This window comes from Thermobia domestica, chromosome 4 (genome assembly GCF_964235325.1).
Source record: "Thermobia domestica chromosome 4, izTheDome1.hap1.1, whole genome shotgun sequence".
Taxonomy (NCBI): domain Eukaryota; kingdom Metazoa; phylum Arthropoda; class Insecta; order Zygentoma; family Lepismatidae; genus Thermobia; species Thermobia domestica.
The window spans coordinates 13,127,439-13,137,244 of NC_137457.1; positions in this window are offsets into that span (position 1 = coordinate 13,127,439).

The following is a 9,806-nucleotide window of genomic DNA, read 5'->3' on the forward strand; positions in this document are numbered from 1 at the left end:
ATTTAATGGATCACAGATAAATAACAATAGTTTATTTTCCTTTGATGATATCGTAAAAACTCGCAACGCTGTTCGTGATGAGACTTGGCTTTCTAAAGGCGTGATATGATAAACTTATGCAGATAGCGACAACAAGAATATTGCTTCCCATTCGTTGTGCGTTTTAACTTTGCTTGGTGGTACTGTAATCTATTAGCTATAGAAACAACAGATGCTCAAATGTTCAAGTTGATCAGACTTACAAGTTCAAGAAATTAGTGGCCTTTGAGTTTTACGTTCCACGTTTATTCCAGTTAGGCTAAAGGAGACGGTGATGATGACTAATGAATGAAATGCTAGAATGAAGAAAGTGGGAGGAAACGGGACAATTCCGAGAAAACCCACACACACGGTGTTTGTCCGTCACAAGTTCCACTTGGCGAGGGCTGGGATCGAACCCGGGACCCCAGCATCTGAGTGATTAATTCACCGAACCTCCTTAGTTAAAACAAGGGACAAAACTATAGACACGCAAGTTTTTATGCACTTAATTATGTATTGAACTAAATATTTTGCGAGTACTAATATTGGCTAATATATTTTTGCATGTAAAACAACAAGCAGTTGCGGCTCTACATATTTAAAACACGTGCATTTGTATGGGGTGGCAAAATCTGCTACAACTATATTATTTAAAATAAATATTTCTTGTTGGGAACAGACCTCATGATCATGGTAGTTAAATTTACTAACTGACCTTCTATTTGAATACTACATTCATTAATCATGTTTCGGTTGCAAGATCAGGTGGTGAGTACGAAAGCGAATGATCAAACAAATCCCAGCGAATGATCAAACAAATCCCAGCATACTCAATTTTCGAACAGTAACGAACACCTGTTCCATTTAAATAGTTATAACAGTGTTGATATGGAAACTAGTCTTGTCTTTGTTACAAACAGGTTCCTTATTATTGAAGTGGAAACAAGTTCCTTTTTTTAATTTTTAAGAGATGTAGAAAAAGAATCAAGAAATAAAGATGAAAGAGCTGGTTGAACTGGAATTAGCAACTATAATTGAGACTGAAGCTCGATATTAAAACCCGAGATTACTAACACTGCGTAAATTTTACGCATAGTCACTATATTTTTAGTGTTGTTTCCCACCCTGATGTCTCGATTTACTAGCCTCTTAGCAGTGCTATCTCCGTTCATTTGGCTGTCTGTTCGTGTAAGTGATGGTTCATTTTTGCAGCGGGACAGCTAGCAACAGGCGCTTATTTATAAGTTACTGCGTCAATTTTACGCATGGTTAGTATTTATAGAAAAATGTTTGTACGTATGGTTTACTCATGGTTAGTATTAAGGGGTTATAAATATTACGTAATGTTTATGGAACTATATGATTAACAGTGAATCTTTCTGCGTAAAACAGGCACAACATTCTCATATGAGTTGAAAAGTATGCTATAATTATGAGGCCTTTCCATTTTTAATTTTTTAGATTACGGAATGAGTATGAGTGAGGAAGAACGAATAATTCGTATGCTTGATGAAATAGATTACGGTGATGGAAGCGAGGAGGATTTTCTTGAAGAACAATTTTGGTCTGACGATACTGATGTGGATCCGACTTACGTACCGAGTGAATCAGAAACTGAAAACATAACTGTGGAGAATATTCGTGAGGCAGAGCGATCCATGAAGCAAAGTGTAGAAACTCGTGGCAATGTAAAAAATAAGAAAATTTCCAAAGACTAGTCTTCTAGTTCAACACAATTGGATGGAGTTAGTCCTTCAACGGTTCTATGCCTTCAGGAAGAGGAATCAATAGGTAACTGTCAACTATACACAACGGACCGTCCGTAGATAAGACATCAAACAAACCTGAAATAATACTGATATATAACCAAACAAAATGGTCAGTAGACACATTTGACCACATGTGTGGAGACATGAATAGCAGCAGGAAAACAAGACGTTGACCACTTTGCATGTTTTATGGTATGCCAAATATTGCAGAAATTAATATTTATGTTATATATCGTCATCAGTTCTTTTGAAGATCCAAAGAAGAAATTACAAGTCCTCTTTCAAGACTCCATTTCATGATAGAATCACACAAGCAATTGATTGCACCTTGGCAAGAGCAAAGATTTGCTACACCGTCTATAAGCAGAGAACTTAAAGTTATAATAACTAAGTTCTTGGGGATAACAGAAGAACAGTAAGCCGAGCCAGTCACTGGAAAAGGAAACCTCAAATACTGCTTTCTGTGTCATTACTCGAAACGGCGATTCACTACAACACACACAAAATGCAAGAAACCAATATGTGGTGAGCAAAAAAGGAAATGTTGTCCAAACTGTTAAAATGACCGTGAAATGTGAGTGAAACTCATAACAATGTATGGGTAGTCTGAAAAACTTCATTTTAATGTAAGACAAATATTTCTGTTTTCGTAGAAAATTTTGTGTACGTGATATCAGCATAAAATTAAATTAGCTTGTAAACTCAACACACAATTTTGTATGGCAACATAGTGTAAAGCATAAATCAAAGAAAATGCTTATGCATATCTCACAGTAAGTTGTTTACGTTAGTATTGTAATGCAATAAAATACATTCAATATTAATATCTTTCTATTATTCCATTTTGCCTTATATTTAACACATTTTGGATATATGCGTCAGTTTTACGCATAGTTAGTAATAAGAGGTAAAAAAGAGGGTTAGTAATCTCGGGTTAAATTATATAAAAAGGATTATCATCTTTCCTCTGGTGGGGTGTTTGCTTTATCTTTCACTAACAAATGCATTATTATGTAAAGAAAAAGAAAACAGATATTGTATTGTACTTGAAGTGTTTAGTACTTTTTGAGTGCGAGTGCTCTTTCTCTCCCCTTCGTTCATACTTAAGATCCTGGCTTTTAAGAATTGTTCTTTCTGGATAAAGGAGGGGGAAATGATGTCACTGTACTGGGCGGGAAATGACCTAGGGCCAGCCCTAGCCTAGGCCCAGCTCATTCAACTAGAAACTGGAAATTCGGACAGTCCATAGAATGTGTGACGTAAGGTACCACTAAGGAAGAATTATCACTGAAGAGAAGGAAATATTGATGTGTTCATGTTTCCCCAGATTTTGCGCAAATGCTGAAGTACGAGTTGGTTTATTTCTAATAAACACTTTTTCGGTCTATACTTCATTTTATACTTCAAACCAAAGCCAATCTTACCATCTGGTAATTTATGAATAAAGATTCAAATATTTGAATATTATAGTAACCTATTGTTTTTTTCACTTTGGAACAAATTAAAAAGAAAACAAAAGATATTCTAAAGTCTCAGGATTGCCAACCGTTGCGTTTTTGTCGGGACGGTACCGAGTTCTGACTTATTTGTTCTGCGTCCCGACCGGATTCTCGTCAGAACGCATATTTTCCCGATTTATCGATTTTAAAAGTTAATTAATATTTTACTGGGCCATTTTTACAAATGATCAACTTATTATTTTACAGTTTTATGTATTGAATCAATGTAAAAAATGTGTTTTAATTTGATTCATGAAAAAATAGTTAGCAGCTCGTCTTTAATTTATAATTATTCAATAATTGTCTTGAATTGATAATCGAGTCGATTATTACTAGGGTCACTATTTATATTTTGAGCCTAACAATGAAAAAACAGTAATTTGTCATTGGAAATTGATTTATTGTTTTTCGAAATATTCTTCTATATGATCAATACACTTTTGCATTCGTTCGAACCATTTGTCAAAGCATTTTTTCCAATCTTATAAAGACACCTATATAATATGGTCTATGAACGCATCAACGACTTTTTCCGCCGACGAAAATCGTTGTCCACGCAATTTATTCCTGACATGCGGGAACAAGAAGAAGTCATTGCGTGCCAAATTAGAACTGTACGACGGATGGGCCATCAATTCGATTTTTTGTGTTCAAATAGTCTATTGTTAGAGAGATGTGTGAGTGCTTGCATTGTCTTGATGAAGAATGATCCGACCGTGCTTGTTTGTTTTCCGTATTTGACCGAAGATCTCTGGCAAACAAATTGTGTACCATTCAGAGTTGCCCGTTCTACGTTCCTCTAAAGGCACACTTGCCACATGACCAGTTTTCCCGAAAAAATAGGCGTCGATGTGCTTTGAGCGCGAACAACTTTTGTTGGATTTGGTTCATCTTGAAACACCCATACAGTCAACTGCTTTTTACGTTCCGGCTCTATGCACATATTCATGATTCGTCACCTGTTACAATTCTATATACGTCTTTTGAAGGACCACCATTGTATTTATTGAGCATTTGTGTACACCAATCGACGCGAGCTTCTTTTTGAGTTTTTGTCAAATTATGTGGGATCCGACGAGAATAAACCTTTCTCACAGTTAAATAATAATGTAATATTTTATATATGCTGGTGGAACTAATGCCTAGGGTTGCCTCAATTTTACAGTATGTCACATGACGATCTGGTAGTATTAGGTTTTGCACAGCATGAATGTTTTCTTGAATAACAACTGATTTTGGACGACCTTCGTGAATTTCGTTAGTGAGCGAATGGCGGTCACAAGTAAAATCATCATACCAGCGTTTCACAGTGGCAAAGGATGGGGCTTCATCGCCAAACATGGACGTAAGTTGTTCAATGTAAGTTGTTCATAAGGCCACTCTTGTCTTGATAATCCACGTCGAAAATCGTAATATCTCATCGCACGAAAATTTTCACGAGTTGTTTGTATTTTTCTGTTGTCATGGAATCTTCAAGTCAACGTAAACAACACAAATAAACATTTGAAGTACATTATGGTCAAAACATTTGAAGTACGTTATGGTCAACAATGTCAAATGGTTCTATGTTAACAAAAATGGTGCCTAACTACAAGCAGTGTTGCCAAGGCTCAAAATACAAATAGTGGGCCTCGTATGATAACATATTTCATGCAGCGCTAAAAGTATTGTTTCTGAAACCTCCAATAAAAGCGACTTTTACCGTAGTGGCAGTAATATACGTAGCTATCAAGTAAGCTATTTAAGTTTACCAAAGGAAATAGTCAAAAAAGTCTTGTTCAGTTGGTAGTCTGTTTCAGTCATTATTTAAAGTAACTCGTTTATTTTTGTTAAAAACCAAACTTTCTATAAAGTTTTCTTTTTATATGTTGTTTATGTTAAACAAATTAGAATATTTTTGGTTTAAATTTTGTTGTATGATGATAGCCAAACAATAGGAGCCTATTTTAGTAATACTCTTTGTCAGTAATTCCTTAACAATGTTATGCACTCATTTGTAATTAAAAAGAAATTCTATATAATTTTCTCTCTAATATAGTTTGCTTATATTAAATAAATTACAGTTGTTTTGGTTTGAATTTGTTGCATATATTGCTTATACATAGTGATAAGCAGTGGATGGGAAAATTTTAAAAAAAATAAGGTGCTGGATTCATTCAGCCTTGTTATTCGGCTGATTACTTACATTATTTTCAACCACTCGACGTACGTGTAGTCACCCGGGGTGAAGGGGGGCTCAAACGATTGTCCCGTCCAGATTTTTCTTAAGAAAAGTTGGCAACATTGAAAGACGTATTCACTCTTGCTTAGTGAGGAGTTTTTATAAAGAGTTTCATCATATTTTCGTATTTTCAAAGACTTGTGAAATATTTTATTTCTTGAACTCCGTTTTACCACTCTTAGGATTTGTCTTTTAAAAGAAATAAGTTTTTTACTTCTTGTTTTTGTGCAAAAATGATTCCTCTATCTAATTTATGAGTTATACATTACTAAAGCAAGAAAAAATGTCCTCTGCACTAAATTTCATTGAAGTCTAATATAACTAGAAAATAAAATTCTAACATTAAAGGATTATCTCCAAAAAGACGGATAAGTATTGAAGGTAAAGATTTATGAAGAAAATGTGTACTGAAAAAGTGCGAGGAAGCAGCGAAATCGCAAGAAAATCCACGAACTTAATGCTAATCATTACCACATTGCCTAAGATCAAACAAGGATATCACCTTATCTTTCATTGTAAACCAAATATCTTAAATCTTTTATCTTTCATTGTATGTTGCGTGCATTGAGATCACCACTAGAACCACTAGACTATCAATCAAGTTAATCTAATACAAATTCTCTCTCTGTTTTTTAGCAATATTATAGTTACCTTTTATTTTATTTTAATATTTCTATTTATTTATTTATTTTTGCTAGGAGCAGCAATATTGCAGCGTGCAAACATTTCCTATCCCCCGAAAGTCTTCGTAAGTGTAAATGAAGCAATTGTCCAAATTTTGTTAGATGACAAAATGGCGGACATCGTGAACCAATGCTAATAGTTTAGTTTGCAAATTCGATTTTTGTAAAAACGCTTTTTTTTATTTATATATATATATATATATATATATATATATATATATATATATATATATATATATATATATATATATACTGCAATACTGCAATAATAAATAGGTCCGGTACCAGGATTTTCTGATGGGTACACCAATCAGTACATTTGAATCAAATTTACTTTTTTTAATGCCTTTAGGGATCTGTGATATGTATGAGGAACTGACTTAAACTATTGTGTTTAGCAAAACCGCTTTCTTTTAAGCCCGAAACGGAAACATGGCAATGAAATTTTAGGAAAGTATTGCTATTTCCACCGCCAGTTTCTCACTTTAGATAGCGTTCCAACCCTGTTCATTGCATCTTATATCATTTCTTATTGTTATCCTTCAGGTAGACGTAATTTCTTTATTATTTGTTCTTAAAGCATTTTCACTTATACCTTAAGCTCGGAACAGACGAAGCAAATAAATCCATTAGCTAGAGTGTTATACTTGATCAATGCAGATATGTATACCTACTTTTGGGCCACCCTGTATATATTTATATAAATGAAAGTGATTATGTCTGTTACTTAGTAACTCTTGAACCACCCTACTGATTTCGATCAAATTTTTAATGTGGATGAAGTTCGGGCCTGGGATGAGTTTTATCATTTCACTTCGACGGTACAAGTTAGTGGAGAGGGAGGACGAGATATTTTAAAGTGATCGAAAATGACCGATATTAGTACCGAAACCATAGTTTTCTGTCTCTCCGTGAAGAATAGCAACACTTTTGATGCAGTTGAAATCCAAATTCAGACTTTGCTGTTCAAAATGAAGCATATTCTCCCTGTGCAGAGAACGGGTATTCTGCAAGTAAACCTTTTAAACCAAGTTATCAACGTTGAAGAAAAATTCCAACTGAGTTTTTGCGATGTTATGCAGTAATGCTTTATTCTAATTAAATTACATATTTTGTAACAAAAATAATTAAGGCAACGGCAATCAGGATCGGGCTATAACCATTTTTCTATCAAAGTTCTTTCAGTGACTGGTAGCAAACGGTTGTGTAACGAAGTGAAAGAGCTAAAAGAGAAATAGATTTTTTATAGTCCTTTCAACGGATATAAAAGTCTCACTTTAATTGCTGGCAAAAGAAAAGGCAAAACTTTTAATTTGATGGCTTAAAGATTTTTTTCTAACGGAGGTCCATATTATTTTGTTATGGGCTTAAGACTCCATAAAAAACCACAAACAAGCTACTTTTACTTAAGAATGTTTTGATTATGATCTATTTATACCCAGAATTATTCTTTTTGTCAATGTCTTAATACTGTCATAACTAGAGTTTAATCCATTGTTTCAAATAACATGAATGTAATTCTAATCAGGAAATTAGTTTCGTGGCTTTTAGTCAAACTTCCGATATTCATTTAGAATCTGTAAAATTTGCTGCCAAGTTTCTACTACGTAAATTATCTTGAGAAATGAACTTGTAATTTCGAAAAAAAAAAAAAAAACAATTAACATTTGAAACATTCCTATTATTTTTGATTACGTAAGTGACATTCAAATTTTAAATGTTCAACTATACCAAATTTTAGAAGGCTTTATCAGGTAATTTCAGATATATTAAGTGTGCAAGTATTGTCGTCAAAGAATTTTTCCTCAACACAAATGTCTTGCAGTTTTATTCTGATTAATGTGGTAGTAGTGTTTTGTATCTTATTATTTAATTTGGTCAACCTGATTAACAACATACTCATTAATAACTCCAAATGAACTGTTATTAGAAACATAGTTATTGTTTCTGCCTCACACTTTATGCATTTCAATAGCTTAGGCAGGAAGACCATTCCTAGTCGGAGCACATTTTTATATTAACTAGTCATTTAATATGGGAAATGAATACCACTGATACGCAATATCTTCCATGTTTGGTCCTTATGTTACACAGTGTATTTATTTATTTCTTCTTATAAGGAACGAGCTTTGTCCAGTTGTTTTAAAGAAAACGTACTTATTAGAAATTCTATATTTAAATCTAATTAAGATTTTAGGAAATAATTATTCCTTTTAAAATTATTCCTTTCTCTTGTTATTTTTCCCCTTGTACAATTTTTAAACTTTTATATTTATAACTGTTTTCATGTTATATTAGGCAACTGAAAGAAAATGTACGTATACTGTATATACAGGGTTTTCATAAAGTATGGACGGATTTAATTCGCTTATAATTTACATAAAAATGCTCATATTGAAATCAAATAAAGTGCAAACGATAGCGGAAGGATTAAATTTTTACCTGTAATCTGCACCAGCTCAGTTCATTCACCGGTTGTCTGTGGAATTCCGAGTTCCATGCACCGTCTAGGAATCGACTTCTGTGGGCTGTTGATGATGCTTCCCCTTACCCTGCTCACTGTTGCAGGCGATGTTGGCGGCCACCCACTTCGAGGACGGTCCAGGACGCTTCCTGTCTCCAAGAACTTATCATGCCACTTTCGGATTGCACTCTCAGTCGGTGCCGGCTTTTTGAACTCTTTGGTGAACTTTCGACACACCCAGAATTGGTGATTTTAGCTCTGCGTACCACAGAACACATTGCGCTTTCTCTTTCACCGACGCCATCTTTGATACGGTAAAAAAAATAGTCTTCTCAGAGGAGTTTTTCATTTATTTATTTCTTTAAGACACACACACCAATACAGCTTACAACTTACTTTTAACAGTCAACATTGAAACAACAATAAAAACAACAATGGATGGAATTTGGTAAGAAACTGACCCTTGCTCTCCCTCTCCCTCTCTCAACGTGTTCGGAGTTGCCGCTTATCTAACAAAAATTTTAATCCTTCCGCTACCGTTTGCACTTTATTTGATTTCATTATGAGCATTTTTATGAAAATTATAACCAAATTAAATCCGTCCAGACTTTATGAAAACCCTGTATATAGCCAAAAACTCATTCTTTTCAGCATGATTGTATTTTCATTTTAGTGTTGTTTTTAGGTATTAATCAAAACATTTGTTCGTGTTCAACGTCGACCATAAAGAATAATTTGTGGTTTTATGCCACATGCTTGTGTTCTATAGGCTGAAAACAAACAAACTAAATACTAACGTGTATTATGTCTATAGATTCTCTTACAACAGTGACAACCGTCCAATTTTCGATCTCTTTAACCAATCCGTTGATTGACTTTAAATCGATATTTAGACTATTAAAGCATTGAATTTATGTTGTGATTCAGTCCAAAGTAGTCTATTATCTTGGATTCTGTCAAAGCTTAAATTGTATGAGAAGATAATTATGTCTGTTGTTTCGTGTGGCTACGAAACATGGTCTCTTACTTTAAGGAAAGAACGCAAACTAAAAATAGTTGAGGATAAAATCCTGAGGAGAGTAATCGTACCCAACAAAAATGAGAATTCGAAACGCCGGAAACTTCATAGCGAGGAAGTACATAATTTAT